The sequence below is a fragment of the Manis javanica genome, chromosome 6 (genome assembly GCF_040802235.1).
Source record: "Manis javanica isolate MJ-LG chromosome 6, MJ_LKY, whole genome shotgun sequence".
Taxonomy (NCBI): Eukaryota; Metazoa; Chordata; class Mammalia; order Pholidota; family Manidae; genus Manis; species Manis javanica.
The window spans coordinates 134,112,650-134,131,074 of NC_133161.1; the positions used below are offsets into that span (position 1 = coordinate 134,112,650).

Sequence of the window (18,425 nt, forward strand, 5' to 3'; positions counted from 1 at the left end):
AGCATTTCATTTTTTACAGCTCCTCACAGCTCCTTTCTGTTTACTAGATGGGATGATGCTTCACTCATGAATCATTGAATAAAGCCAATTAAATCTTTAGATTTACTCAGTCGAATTTCATCTTTTAACACCAGCAACTAGCGTGGTGCTAAAAATATAGTAGATAACTGATAACTTCTTTTAAGTTAAATACCAATAGGAAAACAACATATATATAAAAAAATAGCAAAACATGGGATAGGTTTGTAGAGAGATTATGAGAAATAGATTTGGAAATGGCATAAGAAGGTGGAGAAGGGCAAGAAAATATTTCCTGGAGAATATGGAAGACATCTCCTGGCAATGTCTCTGATGCAACTTGCATAGTTCATTCCAGACTTCTCAATAAAGCATGCACTATTCTATGCTACTACCAATAGATCTGCCAAATTTCTTCAGATATATTCTAAAATCAGAGAAACAACATGACTTGGAAAAGCAGAAATCAGGGTGTGTACTATCTTCCAATCCCAGAACTTTGAGTCACTTCCATGGGGCAGACGTGGAGCAGAAGAGAAAATGGTCGTGCCCTGGCTTAGAGCAAGGAGGAAGGCCCTGAGCTCAATTCCGTGGGGATGGCTGCACCTGGGATAATCCCCGTGGCAGAAAGCTCCATTACACACCTGAGGGGCCCGTGTTGCCCACCACATGAGCCCAGCAAAACAAGGAGACCCCTTCTTAAAATCACTGATATTTCTGGCTGAATTGTAAGGAAATAATGAAACAGTATGTTCTGGGACTCAAAGGAGACCTAGGAATGCTACTTTAAACCACTATTATGTTTAATTGGGGAACAAAGATGACTAAAGGCTCTGAACATGCCTCAGTAAGTCCTGACTGGCGTACCTATAGACTATGTCTTAGCCCAGTCAGATTCTGGGGCAATCATGACTGAAGCATTGGCATCTTCTTTTCCAACCTTTCCATCCATACAATGGATGCCGCTCAGAGCCTGAACCCTGAGACCTTCAGGCCCAGCAGTGTGCTTACAGAATCCCATAAAAACTAAACTGCATTTTACTGTGATCATGAACAAGAGCAACATAACTGATAAAAGCTTTACAGGGAGAGGGATGCAGCACTTTGAGAATTTCCTAGATGCCCTTTATCAAGAAAGTACATTTTTTATTGTCAGATGTGTTCTATCAAGTTTTACAGCTAGCGGTGTTTGATTTTTACAGCTTATTTAGAGAGGTGGGGTTTGTTTTGCTAAGCACATGCTTTATAGGACCTCTTCATGTGAGTCACCAGGGCTGTGAAATATGATTAAGGCAGCAGTGTCCAGTTCACAGAAGAGCAGCAGAAAGCATACCACCCACAAAGAGCTACGGACTTTGGAGACAGGGGCAAACACAGATGACGTTTCTCCAATGATGGGCCTTTCTGACCTAACCCTGAATCAAGAAACACTGGCTGAGGAACATGAGGCACCAGGTAGAGATACTCATAATGACCGTGAAGTTGCAGAGCAAAGACATGAAGGGCAAGTGTTTCTAGTCATTCATTCCAGGGACAGTGACAAAGTACCGGAAAGGAAACAAAGGAGACTTACGGAAGGGCCGGCTTCATGCAGCTCAGAACTCTGAGATTTCTTCAGGTGGGAGCTATTGTTTATATAGCCAGGGCTCAGAAGTGGTCACAGCCCTGGAGCCTGCAAAGTGAACACCTAATTCTAATCAGGCTAGCCTAAGAACCCATGCAGAGAAAGCTGTCCTGACTATCCCTGGAAGCCTGAGCATTTGTGTTTTAGATCATTTGGAATTCAGTACTTCTGCTATTGATGGATGGAAGGGAATTCCTATTGTGTTGAATACTTCAGCTCTCTAACTCTGCCTGGGCCTGGAGTTACATGCCCTATCTTCCCTTTGACCTTAAGGCTCTGGGTTCACCACCTTCTGCACAAAAGGGAGGAAGGACGCAAAATTCAGAGTCTGCTCAGCACTAGCCATCTGGTCTTCCCTGTCAGAGGCAGGGGCAAATCAGGTCACTGGGAGTTGGCATCCTGCTGCCAGGTTAGCAGGACAAAGGATTTAATTAAAAACAAATGAACAAGCAAAATAACAATGAGGACAATTTGGACCTTTCCTCATCCTCTTATTTTTGTGAGAAAACTTAAGTTGGAACCATACTTCTGCCCACCTTCCCTTCACTGTCTCTCACCCCTTCCCCTTGAGGAGAGGAGAGTGGTATGTGCTGTGTGTGGCTGAAGGGGGACCCAGGATTCAGCGTCCCCATCCACCATCTCTTAAGAAGCCTGCTGATCTGTAAGAGGACTGAGATCCAATTGCACGTCTGCCTGGGACTGGATGGTATTTATTACTAGTGACAGAGCCAATGCTGTCATCTGACTTCTTGGTATATTTCTCAATTGGTTTGGAATATGCAGGGCAGAGATGTGATTGACGCTCATTACACTCCTCTCCAACCTTTCCACATGGACAAGTGGAAAGAGCCCAGCATTTGTAACCCAAAGCCTTGATTCAAGACACTGGCTGTCACCTAGAGCACTTTCACGATTGCTCTGAATCTCTGTTGCATCATTTGTAAGAAAGAGTCAATAAAATTGCTCCACGTGAAGGGTTGTGTGGAGCCCATAGAACAGCATTATCCAAATGTCTATTAATTAATGAGCTCAACATATTTTGATCTCCCAGAAAAAAAAAGGAAATAGTAAATGCTTTATAGATACCAGAAGCTAGTCACTGATGAACACTTATTTCTCATCTTTGTTCTTCAATTTCCTTCTCTTTCCTTTTTTCTTGACTCCTTTCTTCCTCTTGATTTTACATTGGAGGGTCTCTGCTGGTATTTTCATAGAGGCATAAAGCTTGAAAGGGATTTGAGCACTTTGCTTCCTAATTGAAATAGGAGATGTTTCACCTTAAAAAAATTTAAAATACAAAATCATTGGAGAATAAGAACTGATAGAAAAAAGTTTAGGGGATTCAAATCTGGGTATGAAATATTAAATCTAAGAACTTTAGGGGAGAAATCTCTGAGATAAGATCAGCAGCAGAAAAGAAGCCATTAAATACTTAATTGTGCATAGATCTGACAGAAACTGCGTGGAGCTTATGATATATACCTGGCCTTTGTACTTGATAACTGATACCAATCTAAAAAACCTTCTCCTCCCCTACAAAGGTTTACATTTATTTGATGAAACTAGTAGCACTTAAATAAGCTATACTGTTAAACATAATAGCAACTTCACACTTTCAAATATAATACCAAAAAAATAAATACATCTAGGACATATTATTTATTTGGTCCATAATGCCCTGGGAATCTGGGTTCCATAGACTGGGAATCATGACTTACTCTCTACTCATGCTATTAGGACTATAAATGCTCTCATTACTACTACAAATAATAATAATAACAATAGAGTTGAGATGTATTGAGGAATTACTAAATACCTTATTTGAATTATCTGGTTTAATTCTTACAACAATCCCTTGTGGTGAGATTGCCGAAGTCTCTTTGGAAATGAACTAAGCAAAGCCCAAAAAAGGTTAAGTAATTTGCCCTTGAGCTGAGATTAGGGGCCCAGACCAGCTGATTCTAGAGCCAGAATTGTTAACCCTTACATGATATTTATTGCCTTGCCTGTACTTATGGGTACAAAAGAGAATACATATGGAGGGATGATGTAAAATAATTGATTCCTATTTAATCACACGAGTGAATAATTTGAAAATAAAATAGGGTAATGACTACTGAAGAAGAAAGAATTGTAGCAAAGCTACTGGGAAAAAGGGAAAGAAATATCCTCATGAAGGTGAATGGAGAAGAAAAATGAGAATTAGAAAGGGGACAGAGAGGGCTGGATCTGAATATTTATGCTCCCTGTTATTCATGTGGCAGTGACTGAAATGTGATGTGTAGAAATGAAAAGCATCTGAGTGAAAAGGAAAATAGTGAGTGGAAAGAAGAGGGAATGCATTGCTGTAAATAATGTTACTTAGTTTTTAAGATCATATGCATATATAACCCAAGGAAGGAAAATGCTTCAATAAAATAATAATAACTAGAGGACAGGTGCAATCATAGGGGTTGCTCTGAGTTCTCTGCTAGGAAATGTACAAACAAGAGGTATTCTTGGCAGAATGGGGCCCTGCGGTGTGACCTCCGGAAATGGAGCTGTTCTGAGCCCTGGAGCGCCCACTCGAACATCAGGTTAGAACAACAGCCCTGACTTCCCTTACAGTTATGGGGCGAGGCTGTGCTCCTCTCCCCTCTCACCTGTGGTGGATTGAGCTGCCTTCTCCCCCACACCCTCTGTGCCCTAGCAGACCCTGTCCCCGCCCTGCTCTGCTCCCAGCTCCTGGCCCCCAGCGTGCTCCCCTTCAGGTCTAAACTTTTGAGATCTGGGGCTGTCTTACTTCTTGGGTGTTAATACCCCTCATGAGAAAACGCGACCTCCTTTTCTTCCTGCCACACATGAACTATTTAAACCCCCTTGTGTGGCATCTGGCCACAGAAAGGCAGACACTGTGCCCCTAAGCTAGTGTTTACTGAGTGCCAGGTCCTGAGCTACGTGCCAGGGGTGGGCCTGTGAACAAGCCAGACACAGCGCCTGCCCTCAGGAAGTTTATATCCTAGTGGGGGACACACGGCAACAGCCACAGGATCTGAAAGTGAAAACAACCGCAAGGAAAGAACATGTTATACATGAAACAAATGCAATGTTCATGAGTCACCAGCAGGGCATGGGGCTGGGGTGTACTTAGGTACGGCTTTGGGGGAAAATTTCTTGGCCAAATTTATAGATAAGCAGAGAACTAAAGGAGGAGAAGATGGAAGGCATTCCAGGCCTAGGAACCCAGAGCGGCCTGGCTGAGAGAGACAGGGATGGAGACAGGCATAGTCAGGGAGGTCTGCGGGCCTGGGCGCGACGGTGAGTGGGAGGGGGTGAGTTTGGAGAGGTAAGCAGGTGCCCAACCATAGAGGTCTTTAGGGTTAGGCCCTGACAAGAGGTGGAGAGTAATGGAAAGCCGCTGGCAGATCTTAAAGGATCAAGAATAACATCTGACCTACATTTTAAGGTGATTAGCTAGGCCACTTTGCAGAGAATAGGCTGGGGAGCAGCAAGAGGGGAGGGAGGGAGTGTGCTTCTCAGAGCGGGAGGTACTCATGTGGCTCCTTTATGCAGCTGCCGGGTCTGCACCTGGCAGGAATCACAAGCTAGCAGACCGACATCTGCTGTGGAGACAGGCTGGCTGGACTCGCCCCTGGTACCACCACTACCAAGGAGCTGGGAGGTCTTGGTACATTTCTTAACTTCTCTGTGTCTTGATTTCCTCCACGAGGTGATAATAATTGTACTTACTTTCCTGGGTTGTGATGATTAATCAGATAAAGCATGTAAGGAATCAGGCACACAGTGACCACTGGCTGCATATTAGCTCTGTTATGGTGACTTTCAGTGGTCTAGGACAGAGCTCCTGGTCATGAGTTGGGAAGTCTAGAACCAAGGGTTCATAGAAAGAAACAACTGCAGGTCATGTTCTCCCTCCTAATCTCATCTGTTAGTCACTCCAAAACAAAACCACCAATAGACATCAACTGTGGGCTAGGAACAATTTTACCCATGATTGTAACTGTTACTTTATTTCACTCTCACAACAGCCTTGCTGGACAAATATTATCCCCATTTTAGATTTCAGGATATTGTGTGGTCTGAAGGAATTAGGTAACTCGCTCAAGGTCACCTAGCAGAGCCAGCATTTGATCCAGACCTGTCTCTTTCTAACTGCCATTCACTTCCCACTGGAACAGCCCATCGGCAGTGCACATCTGCATCCTGGGCATATCTCAGCTTCTCAGGACTCCACAGCTCCTGTCTCCCAGCACAGGGATTCTAACTATGGAAGGTCCCAGGCGACATGGGAAAGAGAGAAGTCTGCCCACTCCAAGCCTTATAAAAAAGGAGAGAACAGAACCGCTCCATCTGGTATTCTATAAAGCACAGCCTTGCCAGGTAAAGTCTGGAAATGAGGTTGTACCCACTGCTGAGTACCAAATGTTACAGAGCTAATTAACCACAGAGATTTGGGAAGGAACCCATTAAAGAGACCAAATACAGCATGAAAAAAAATGGTAATGCTGCTGCTTATTACCATTATTTCCATTAATATTAATATTAATACTATTATTTAGTTTTATTATTACTCTGATATATCATTGTTATTGCTGTCTTCTAGCATCTTCCACATAAATCTATCACCAAATGTTTTAGGAGTTTAATATCGTTATAGTTATGTAATTAAACAAATAGAAATAATAGTTGCAGAATTGCAGAGTTACATAATTATGGCTCCGCCATGGAAACAATAAATAAAACTTACATGCCTCCATAGCTGTTACATTAACAACAATAGAAACATTGAAGGCTGAAGCTGAAGAATTATGTAATGGTTACATAATTAAATAATAAATTATCCCAGAACTACAGGGACATGCACTATATAAAGCAGCTTACAGGATGGAGGAGAAAAGAAAACCATTAAGCAATATTAAAAAAAAAAAAAGATTTGCCTGTGGATATGAAGCAAAACATGAGCCCACAATGAGGAATCCTGGGGTTTGTAGTAGGAAGAGCTCTTTAGCTTCCCATTCTGGGTTCAGACATGTGCATGGATTTTATCACCCCCAGTACACAAAGTGATTTGTCTAAGGCTATAAATCACTTGGATAATATAATCCCCTTAACTGAACAGCTTACCACATGTGACATTTAGTCTCTGTTTTCAATTATCTCAAAATTGAGCTTTAGTCTTAGCTTAATATTATATAACTATTCTTCAACTACCTGCATTGACTCAATGGCTTGTGTGTGTGTGTGTGTATGTGTGTGTAGGATGGAATGGTTGCCAGAGGCTGAGAACACTGTTTTGAAAATTATTTGAGAAAATTGACACATGGAATCACTGTGCAATGATGGATCTTTGGTTGTGTTATCACAATATTAACATACTCAAATATTTGGAAAGACTTAGATATTTGATGTTAAATCAAATATCCACATGACTGACTGACTTGCTAATTTTTTATCCCAAAGTTTTATGGTCAGGCTGACTAGGTTTTCTGAAAAGGTGTGTTTATTGAGGTCCAGAGCGAGGCAGTCCATTATATACCTGGGGATATAAAAATGGGCACCTGCTCTGAGGGCTGAGTTTGGATTGGGATGCCAGAGTGATAGCGACACATTTTGCACTCTGAACCCACCTGTCTCCCTGTGTGTCAGCAGATCCGGCCCATTGTTGGAAAGAATAGTACAATGGGATGTTCCTAGGATGCTAGCAGCATGCGGTATGAATGAGCACATGGCATCGCTCAGCAGCGACAATGGGGAGGCAGAAGGCTCCTGTCCAGAGCCAGCAGGGAGCAGAGCTACAGTCTGCCAGCCCCTGTGTAATTCACATTTCAAGGAGGCTTTCACTTCTCCATCAAGCCTATGCTGAGAGCAGCCAGGTTGGGCCATTATGATAATGGGGTCACCTGGGAGTCTGGAAATAGACAGGGGAGCATTCTATTGGGGAGAACTAATTGACTTCAATTGACAGGCCAAGACAGTGATTGGAAAAGGACAGCCTCAAAGGAGGCCCATGCCAAGGAAGGGCCAAGGGCCACCCCACCTGCTGGACATGGGGGAGTGCAGGCGGACTGCCCAGTGACAACCTGCAAATTCAGGTCATAGCTTTTCAGTGTGCAGCTCTGACATGCCCTTGGCCTGTAGGGAGACTGCACTGCCCAGCTGCCTGTGTCCATGAGTTATAATGATGAAGGACACTCAGAATTCAGACCCTTTAGTATCACTTTGTCCCCAGCTGCCAATATCTCCCTTTTTAAATCCTGTGCTTAAGATCCCTTTTACCCTTCTCCAGAGGAAGGTAAAAGTGGAGTTCTTCTCTAGGTAAGCAGGACAGGTTCCATCATCCTGGGACTACAGGGACTTTTCCAGGGCCTCTCCTTACTATTGTTACATCAAACCGCATGGGGCCTATGCAAAAGCTGTTTGCATTCCTCAGTTACTAATGAGGGGCTCCTGGGCACACTGTGGTGCTGCTGAAGGTCCTGGGGCTTTGACAATAAACAAACCTGCTGTATTAGTCAGCTCAGACTGTCAAGACAGAATGCCATAGACTGGATGGCTTAAAAACAGAAATGTATTTTCTCGAGGTCTGGAAGCTGGAGTCTGAGATCAGGGTGCCCACAGGGCTGGGTTCTGGTGAGGGCACTCTCCTGGCTTGCAGAGGGCCACCTGATCACTGTGTCTTCATAGGGCCTTTCCTCTCTGACATGGAGATCTCTCTGTTCTCTCTCCCTCTTCTCATAAGACCACCAATCCCATCATCAGGGTGACACCCTCATGAACGTTATCAGACTCTAATTGCCTCCCCAAGGCCCCTTCTCCAAAGAAAACCTCATATTGAAGGTTAGGGCTTCAATGTATGGATTTCGGAGGGGTGTGGTAGGAAGCCAAGCCAAGAAAAGGGAAGCTTTTAGAACACAGAGAAAAACCAGGGTGCTTGAGTTTAAAGCAATGTGACAATGTACCCCCCACTGGGACCCAGTGATATGGAGCAGCTTGTTGATCATAGTCATGCAGGCCCATTAGTTTACAATAGAGTATCTGGTACCCTTTACTGAGATAGGGTAAAACATAACTAGCATTCTGGCTGAATCAACATCTCCCACTGCAACATTCTTGGGGGCTGACTCTCCTTTACTCTTGCAGTGAATGTATACAAGGCACGGCCCCACTGCGCTCGGGGCTCAGCCTTCGGATATGAATCCGCTGAGCCAGTTCCGGCCCTAATAAACTGCTTCTCGCCAAACATCCCAGTGTCCTGACTCCTTGTTCATAGTTCCCATAGTTTCTGCAACAGGGACGCAAACATTTGGCCCATATAGCACCTGGGTTTGAATTTCAGCTTCCTCTTTTTATTAGGTTTGAATCCTACATGATTTCAATGTCTGGAATCATAGTCATCTCACCTGCGTACTGAGACTAACAGTACCTACCACAGTGGTAAAATGAATTAGTCGGAAAAGCCTCTGACTCATAATTAGTATTAAAACATGTCAGTTCTGTTCCCTCCCTCTTGCCTCTTTCAAGGAGTCTGTGATGTGTGCTGGTTTCAGTTTTCAGCAGGAGTTCTCCCCACCACCCCACATGGAAAAGGTCTTTCCTCTGAGATACCTCCATCCTCGTGGATTAGGCTGGGCTGCACCTTACCTTCTTGGAAAACAATGGCAGTTAAGACATCGCCCAGAAGCTGGGATGGCTTCTCTCCTGGCGGTCCTGTGGAGGACGGGGTCTTTATAACAGGCTTTGAGAGGGATGGGGACATCCTTTTCCATCATCATGATTTCCCTGGGGGCAGGCCCCTCTGCCCACCCCTCATCCTGCCCATCCCGTCCTGGAACACTCTGGCCTCACTTCAAAGTCTCAGGGTCTGCAGCACCAAGGCCTGACGCAGGCCCAGCTCCCATGAGCTTCTTCCTGGAGATGGAACCCCCTGGGCCTGCCTCCCCAGCCCCTAGACACAGCTGATTCTCTCATCCGGGTTATCTCTATTAGCTGCTGCCAACGTCAGTGCATTGAAACAGTGCAACGTTAGACACTTCCCCTGACGAACGTCTTTGTACTGAGCGGGGGAATCAGAACGGAACAGATGTTTTAAGGACTCCATAAATCCGTGAAGATAAAAAACCACCCACCCAGCACTTTTTAACAATGCGCCCTGCTGATGAACCAGCATATCGGAAATACCAAAATAAATATAAAATCCCACTGAAGCCTCAGAATAAATCTTAGAGCTTTTTTTCCCCCCTTTTTTCCCCTTATACACCAGACATCATTTTTAATTCTCAGTGAAGACCCACAACTGGGAACAGAAGTCTATAAAAAACGCTGCCTCTTTCCTCTGAAGTGACCCAGTGATCAACCGCAATGTGCGTGAATCACCCTCCAATTGCTTCCTGAAAACTCATTTCACTCCCCCCAGTATCTTCTCCCTCTCTCCCCACATCCAGCGTTGTCATGTTTCTTCTCATAACTCCTCGCTGAATTCCAATGAGGTTTTCTAATTAGCCTAATTAATTTTCTGCCCAACTTAATAAGACTGTCTCTGGTTCAGAAATAATTGGACTTCCCAAACACCATTTTCCCTCCCTCTGTTTCTCAGTGGTGAGTTGTGATCCAGCCTCCTTTAATAATTCAACATTAGCTTCTGTTTTTCAGATGATGGGTTCGTGTTCACAGAGTTATTTAGTTTTTTCATTAACACTCTGACTTTGCCCTTTCCCTCCTATAAAGAATACCTTAAAAAGTACTAAAAATAAACATGCAACATGGATCCTTTCATGAGGAGATAAATCCATTTGGCATCCAGATTTCAGTGAATTCTTGCTTCTTACCTTAACTAATTTCAGGAAGGTAAATTAGTAACCTGGACAAAGTATATTCTTTCCCAGAGTTTGGTAGCAACTATGAAAATAAGCTGTAACTAGCCCAAATATGAAACCATGAGAAAGGTCTTTAGGCAACCACCTCCTGTGAAGAACAGCCTTCTTTCCTACCTCCTGCAATTTTTTATGTGGTTGTGAATTTGTTATTATAGGCAAATGAAACTATTGTTAAATATGTGTGTGTGTGTGTTTTCCAAACAAATAAGAGCTAGAGAAAGGAAGTGATAAAAGAAAAGTTGATAAGCCAGTGAAAATGTTCATGTTCCTGTGCATATTTCAATATACTCTGCAAAGCTGTGTAAATTGAATACTGCCTTCTGCTTGCTTCTGGGTTCCAGAATACCAGGCAATCTCAGTCTCTCTGTATTGGTTTTGCAGCCCCAGGAATACTTTACTTGGAACCACGAAGATGGAATTATTTTCTCATTCCCTGAAAAGCCTGAAGCATTATTTTAAGAGGACTTATAAATATGCCTGTGAACAGTACTATGAAATAAAGGTCCTATTAAGATTGTTGCTTCCAATCCTTCCTTTTGTACCAGGACGGCACAGCTATGAACCTTCTCATTGTGGCTGCCATGTTCCAAGTGGAATCATAAGGTTGTGGAAGTTTTCAAACAATGTATTCCAAACAAAACTATAAGGCTATAGCCCTGATCTTCTCTTTGGATTATCCTAGACTTTTCCAAAACAAAAAGACTAGAGTTATTAAGGTAGCTTCAGTGTAGATGGGCGATCCACTTGTGTTCACCAGTCACTGCTTCTTTTGGGATTCATTTAGGGAGATAGATGTTTTAAGACAATATGATTCAGAAGACTCCAAGTCTACCAAACTGGTAAATTTGGGGATAATAATCTACTACTAAAAAAAGAATTTCACTCTTCCTCTCTTTAAAAGAGCTCAGGATGTTGTTTCAAAAAATGTGAAGTATGACTCAATTTTTGTCAAATATACATAACATTCCATTTTCAGATATAAAACAAATATCCTGATATGGAACATGCCTGTATTACAAGCCCACATCACCAGAGATTGCTACAACTAGCTAGTGGGGAAAAAAGTGCAGAAGTTATGGATTAAGGGGTCAAAGAGTGAAAAGAGTGGTACCACCTGTAGCTACATATTTAAATGAAGCTTACTCTTGGCTACCAATTAGAACAATGCAAAACTGTATAAAGTAGTCTACATTGCACTTAAAATCTTGAGCCTTCTGCTTGTTGCTTAAGTAAAACCACTTGCTCTCAGCAAAATCCTGCAGTGACCAGCTGGGTGCACTTTGAAGTATGAGCCATTAAAACCCATAGACATTCAAAGGAGGTCCGTTTAAAATTTAAAGCTAGTAGAATAGTATATGAACATTAAGTCCTTTACCCACATTTCATTCTTAGAATACACTTTTTCATAACTGTATTTTTAAAAATGTTCTGTGCATGTTAATGTTGGGATGGCTTTCTATTCTCAACTTGGGTACATTTTACTAATCTTTGCCCTACTGTTCCTGCCTTAGTTAATTCCTCTGTTTGATAATTCAGTTACTGAGTCCTGGTTTTATGTGAACAGCTCTTGAGAAAACAAAACATCAAGCATAACAACAGTGACCACCTGTGATTCAACTTCAAATCACCCAAGTGGAAATTTAGAACATACTTCCCTGGCATTGTTTCCATGTCCCCTGAGTTAAGGTGAGTATCACCAGTCATATAACATTGACTGTGGAGTGCACATCTCTGAAAATGGGTACCAAAAGAGCAGGAAGAGCGTCAGCACCTAGTTCTTTTTCCGTTCAACTTTGCCTTGACTGTGCAACTATGCTGAGCAGGGCTCCACCCTATTAAGATGGTGTGACAAGCAGGAATACCCTAGGGAAAATGTCATGTCCAGGTGTCCAGGTCAGAGTCCAGCCAGGCAGAGTGCATGCATGACAGGACTCCAATAGAAGGACCGTCATTAGTGGGAACTCACTATAAAGTTGTTGGAAAAGTGAGAGGAGATGACAAGGAACCTATATAGCTCAGCAACCTGAGCAAGTCTGTCCCTGGCCTAGGACTGAGGGGTCAAAGGAAGAAGGCATGTTCCCATGCCAGGACCCTGGGCTCAGGAATGTACTGAACTAGGAGACACTGGCTGGAAGACCCCTGCCCCTGCTGAAGGCATCAGCTGTCATTCTGGGCTCCCAGGTGGAGGTGGCATTAGATGCCCATGCTCCAAGCTGCATCACCAGCCAAATTTTATGGGTCATGAAATTGCAGGGTCCCCTTTTTCAGCATAGTCCCTGGTTCTGCTTCAGTCACCTCCCACAGCAGTCAACTGCATAGCAGATAAAGAAGCATTTCCTTTTAATGGCTGGAAATTTACTGGCTGGAAATTTCACCAAGTGCCCTCAGGTCTTTGTGTTATTGCCAGGGAAAGTAAGTCAGGGGAGTGACCAGTTTTCACCATTCCCTTTGAAAGCCTTTTTTCCTCTCTCCTGAGGGGAAAAAAACAAAACAAAACCCTATTGTATCAATTCTTCAAGAAGGAGAAACCTTCAGGTCAAATCAACGCCCCTCCCTATTCCTCTTCAATTCCGCACCTCCTGCCTTCCTCTCAAGGAGCATGAGCAGGCAGTGGACACGACCTACCTTCGCATTTCTACCACCACTGCTAGTGCCCCTCCGTCTTCACGAACATCCCCGAGAGTGCCGATGCGGAGTGTGATAATCAAAGGCAACCCAGCATCCCTTTTAGAATTGGAGTTTTTGCCAACACTGAGCAGCTCTTGCCTCCTCTGCAGGCAGCAGGACCTTATAGTTTCTGAAAGTTGAGACACTGACCTCTACTGGCCGAAATCAGGGCAGCAGAGGGAAAAGAATGCATCCTCTAGATTAGGGATGACAAATACCGAGTCCTCCCACAGCCTCTCCTCAAATAAGACAATAAGCTAATGTGAACATCTTCATTTCCCAGAGATGTTAAATAACTTGGCCAAACCCTCAGAAAGAGTTAGGAAGCAAAGTTGGTATTAGAACCACAGTCTGACTCACTACAAAATCCACATTATTTCTACTATGTAGTATCAATTCCAATTTTCCATGTGAGGGGCCACATAAAATGTAAAACACGTTCTTTCTGCTTTAGCGTTCAAACATTCTGGTGTTAATATGGTATGCTGAGAGAGTTGCAAGGTTTATCAAATGAAAGTGCAGGATGCCTAGTTAAACTTGAATTGCAGATGAATAACAAATATAAATAAACATATATATGTTTATAATATACATATGTTTATTATATATATATATATTCAGTTTCACTTTGCTGTAACAAACTGAAAATGCTGTCAAGGAAAACTGAACTGCTCTCTCCTCTGCCATCACTGCCAGTCTCCACTCCCTGGGGTTGCTGGGATTCCTTTTAGGACAAGAGTGAAACTCATATATGGCCACTGAAAACCTTGATGTGCCCAACTGAGCCTTTTAAACAACATTATTAAGGTATCACATACACACACACATGTATATAACATATATATGGATATATGATACACATATGTATAAATAATATATGTATACATGCATGCATTTAAGAGTGTGGCTCAGCGACTTTTGATTGAATATATACATTTTTGTAGACACTACCCCAATCAAGATAGAGAACACTTTCCTCACACCAGAAAGTTACCTCACCTCCTTTGCAGTCAATCCCCATTCCCCTCCAGCTCCAGGCAACCATTGGTCTGCTTTCTGTCACTGTACATTATTTTACTTTTCCTGTAATTTCATACAAATGGAATCACAGAATTGTACTATCTGTACTCTTCTGAATCTGCCTTCTTTGGCTCAGCATAATGATTTGAGATTCATCACTACTATTGCCTGTATCAATAGTTCATTCTTAATTATTGTTGAGTCATACTCTATTATATGGAGATACTATAATTTATTCATCCATTCATCCACTGATGGACATGGACTATTTCCAAATTTAGCTAATAAAGGTAAAGCTGCTATTAATATTTGTGTACAAGTCTTCGTACAGACATATGACTTTATTCTCTTAGATAAACTCGAAGGAGTATAACGGCTAGGTTATATAATAAGTATATGTTTGCTTTATAAGGAACTGCCATGGTATTTTTCAAAGTAGTTCTAGCATTTCACACTCTTACCATCAGTGTGTGACAGTTCCATTGCTCCACATCTTGGCCAACCTGGTTATGGTCAGTCTTTTTTAATATTAGTCATTATAATAGATGGGTAGTGGTATCTCACAATGGTTTTGGTTTGCACTTCCCTGAGGTCAACTGAGTTTTAAAGTACTCAGAAAAATAAAATACATGTTGACTTCTCCATTCAGTATGCAACTTTTTGTGCCTCTATTTTTTGCCAGGTCCTGTGCTACTGACAATGTGTATAAAATGGCAAATAAACAGACGTGCTCCCCGCCAGATAGGGAGTTGATAATCTAGTGTATGATCAGGTACTGAGCAAACATACACCTTTCAGTATATACCTACAAATGGTAATAAGTGTCATTAGAAATAATAAATAATGTGTGATAAGAGAATATCAGAGGCCACCCAATTTAGACTAGGAGGTGTGAAGAAGAACATTGGAAGAAAACACCGAAACACTGGGAAGGATGACTAGACGCTGGGGGAGGCAATGATGGTGGAGGATGGGGGAGCCTTGCAGATGGAGGGACAGACATGTACAGATCCTGAGATGGAATGGAGCTAAATGCCTTTTTTCGGGATTGAAAGTGGTCCATGCAGTTGGGAATACTGAGGTGCAGGAGAGCATGTGAGGAGACAGGCAAGGCCAGCAGCAGCGAGCGAGCCAGATCACGGAGACCGTTCGGGATCTGATTCTGAGCCGGGTGCAGCTTCACTGGTAGATGAATGGCAACAGCATAAGCTAATTCATGGCTTCAAAATCTCACCCAGACCCCAGTAAGGAAAGTGATTTGCATGAGTCTGGGAGTGAGAGGCCAGTCAGTGGCCACTGCTGCTGTAGTTTAAGCAGATGACTGACTCATGGACATTGGTGGAGAGAGGAGAAATAGAAAAGCTCAAGACAGATTTTGCAAGTGAAATCAACAGGATTTGGTGATTATCTAGAGAGCCGGGAGGCTACAGGGTCTTGGCCTTGAGCAGTTAGGTTGATGGGGGTACCAAATAGAGAGTTTGGAAGCCTGTGAGCAGATCTTGTTTTCTGAACTTGTTAATTGTTACAGTAACTTGTACAGCAAGCTAGAGGGGCAAGCTTCAGGGAAGGTGATAATCTTGTTGCCAGAGTAACATTTTTCCTGACTATAAAAATAAAGACAGTAAAAGTACACTTGTGCCAGCATGCATGTGACCTAATGTAATGTTTTAGGGGTCTCTGTCTGACTAGACGCTGATGGGAATTCAGGGCCACCACGTACAGATGTACAGAATATACTCTGTGCAGCTTGAACACCATGTGACAGCCCTGGACAGACTTAGCAACACTTAGTCTCATGAATAAAAAGGAAAAGATAACCTCTCTCAAAAACAAATGCTAGATAGGTGTTCTGAAGGACAAATTTAGAGAGAGATGGGAACATTGAGGTAATTGGTGCATGTTGTCTGCCACATGTAAGCAGGTACCTAATGGCTTGTCACCAAAGGTCACCTAAGTGATGCTTTAAATAAACAAAGCAAGGAGCACATGAACACTGGACAGCTTCCCCTCTTTCACTGGGCATTCATAGGTCCTCTGTTCTCTGGCAGAACACTGCCCACACATGACCCCCAGAGATGCTGGTGACTTAGTCTCTGCCTGTAACATTGACAGGAAAACATCTAAAGGTCATGAATGTAAAATGACACCCTCACAGGGATATACCTGCTACGACAGCCATATGTCCAAGGGACTATTTTGGATGGTTGTGCTATGCCCACACAGGGCTGAGCACTTTGCCAGATCTATGCCATTTACTCCTCAGGGCAGCTCTGGCAAGTGGATATTATTGCCATTCCTTTATCACATGCTAGGAAATTGTAACTTAAACATGTTCGTTTGAACAAAGTCACATTCTTAGGAAGTGGCCAAACTGGGATTCAAACCTGGGTCTGTGGGACGTGTAAGCCCACGTCCCTGATGACTTTATGGCTGTCCATGTTGGATTCACTGAGAATCAACTTCTTTGGGAAATGAAGTTGGCTGCCTCTGTTCCACTTACTCCTGCACCCCCTCCTGCTTCAGCTGCTGATCTGTTGTAGTACCAGCAGAGGGGTTATGATTCTTGTGCAAGTCATAGGGTTATGAGTCGTAGAGCTAAATGCTATGGACGTGTGCTGCTCGGTGGCCTTTTTTCTTCTTGGTTCCTACAAGACAGAGGGTAGCCCACTCAGGCAGGCCCAAAAGGAAGGCAAAGCTAGGGCCCCTCTATTGTCAACGACCCCGTGCTGCTGGAGAAGCATTTCTGCATCTCTCTCTCTCTGTCTGTGGCACCGCACAGCCCACATGACCCCTCACACTTTGTGTAGAGAGCCCGGGTCTCCCGGGGTAGCAGAGAGTGAGTTAGCACTGAATGGTCCCCTCCCATCTGTTTTGCAGAAGACAGTGATTCTGAAAAAGCACATCAGATTAAATAAATTAAAAGAATTGCACCCCTCTGGGAACATTCTCAAAACAGAAAGTCATTTGCACTGATGTACGATACGCTCACAGCCTCTCTCTTTATAGGAAATGAATACAATCAAAATAAAAATCACTCCTCACTCCGTGAAGTAAGAGGCAGTAGATGGGCACAAGGAGAGAGGGAGGAGGGGAGCAGGTCACAGAAGCCACAGTGTTTACAAAGCCATTAAAACGGAATGAATAGATTTAGTCTAGTCCCAAAAGGCAAAGAAATGTGAATTTTCACATATAAATAGGAAACGTTTAGAATTTATTAATTCAAGACAGAGCTGCTAATGCCTCTCTGTAATAGCCATGCTTGGGTGTCTTATTAGCTGCAGTGACCCCTGGTGGTAAGAATTATTCCCTGCCACTCTAGTCCTTATTTTCAGAATTTACTGTCAATGATTCTGTGGACTGAGTGTGGAGGACGCTTGTATCTGCATTTATATGCCACGTGGTACACACCCTGGACATCTAACCAAGAACCCTTTTCTACTGTGCAATATAGAACCTACTGCAGTACCTGGTGCACAGGAAACTCTTACAAAGTAGTTGAGGAACTATATGATCAAAAACACACAGCTTTCCTATAGAATTGAACATATATGGCACATGGCACTTTACTCTTGTATGAACTGTGGCATAGAAACTTCTTGAACCCATTCAATGGATTCTGTTAGGAAAGAGGTATCAGGCAAGACTAATGTTACCACAAGAGGTGACAAGTGCCATGGGGTCACTGTGAGCACGGTGGGAGGCCCATTGTATCTCACAGCGACGCATGCTGGCTGGGGAAGGCATGTCTGAGGCTGCAGGGTGATAAGGAGCTTGCCAGATGAAGAAACAGGGGAAGGAGGTTCTATACAGAGAACAGAATATCAGTGGGCCAGTCACAACGATGCCCAGGGCATTCGGGAAACTGACCTAGTGGTGCGGGAAGCTCCAGTGAGAGGAAGGACTGGTGGAGGTCGGTGGTGGGCAGGTCATCATATGAAAAAAAGCCCTCTTCATCCTGATGAAAGGCTTGAGATTATTTTATGGTCCATGGGGACACCTTGGGGTGTTACATTAGGATTGACATGATTCCTTTGCATTTTATATGCACAGCTCAGCAAGACTGTGGAAGATGATTCCAGGGTGAGGAACAGACTAGAGGCAGAAAACCCAACCTTGAAATGACTGCATTTGGTAGCAACACAAGAAGGGCTTTGGTGAGATATCAGTACTATGAATAGCATTGAGAGGGAGAAAGTTTAAGAGGCGCAATCCCAAGGCCCAGC

General features: G+C 43.3%; 1 protein-coding gene across 2 annotated transcripts in view; it reads right to left on the reverse strand.

Moving 5' to 3' along the window:
- NTM (neurotrimin) overlaps nucleotides 1–18,425 on the reverse strand; it is a 929,477-nt gene that overhangs the window by 558,948 nt on the left and 352,104 nt on the right. Inside the window, exon 1 of one of the 2 annotated variants that reach the window (XM_073239476.1) lies at nucleotides 13,141–13,262. The exons of the other annotated variant lie outside the window; for it this stretch is intronic. The gene's annotated coding sequence lies outside the window, so the exon portion shown is untranslated. Of the gene's footprint in view, nucleotides 1–13,140; nucleotides 13,263–18,425 lie in introns of those variants that run through there. 2 annotated transcript variants of the gene reach the window in all.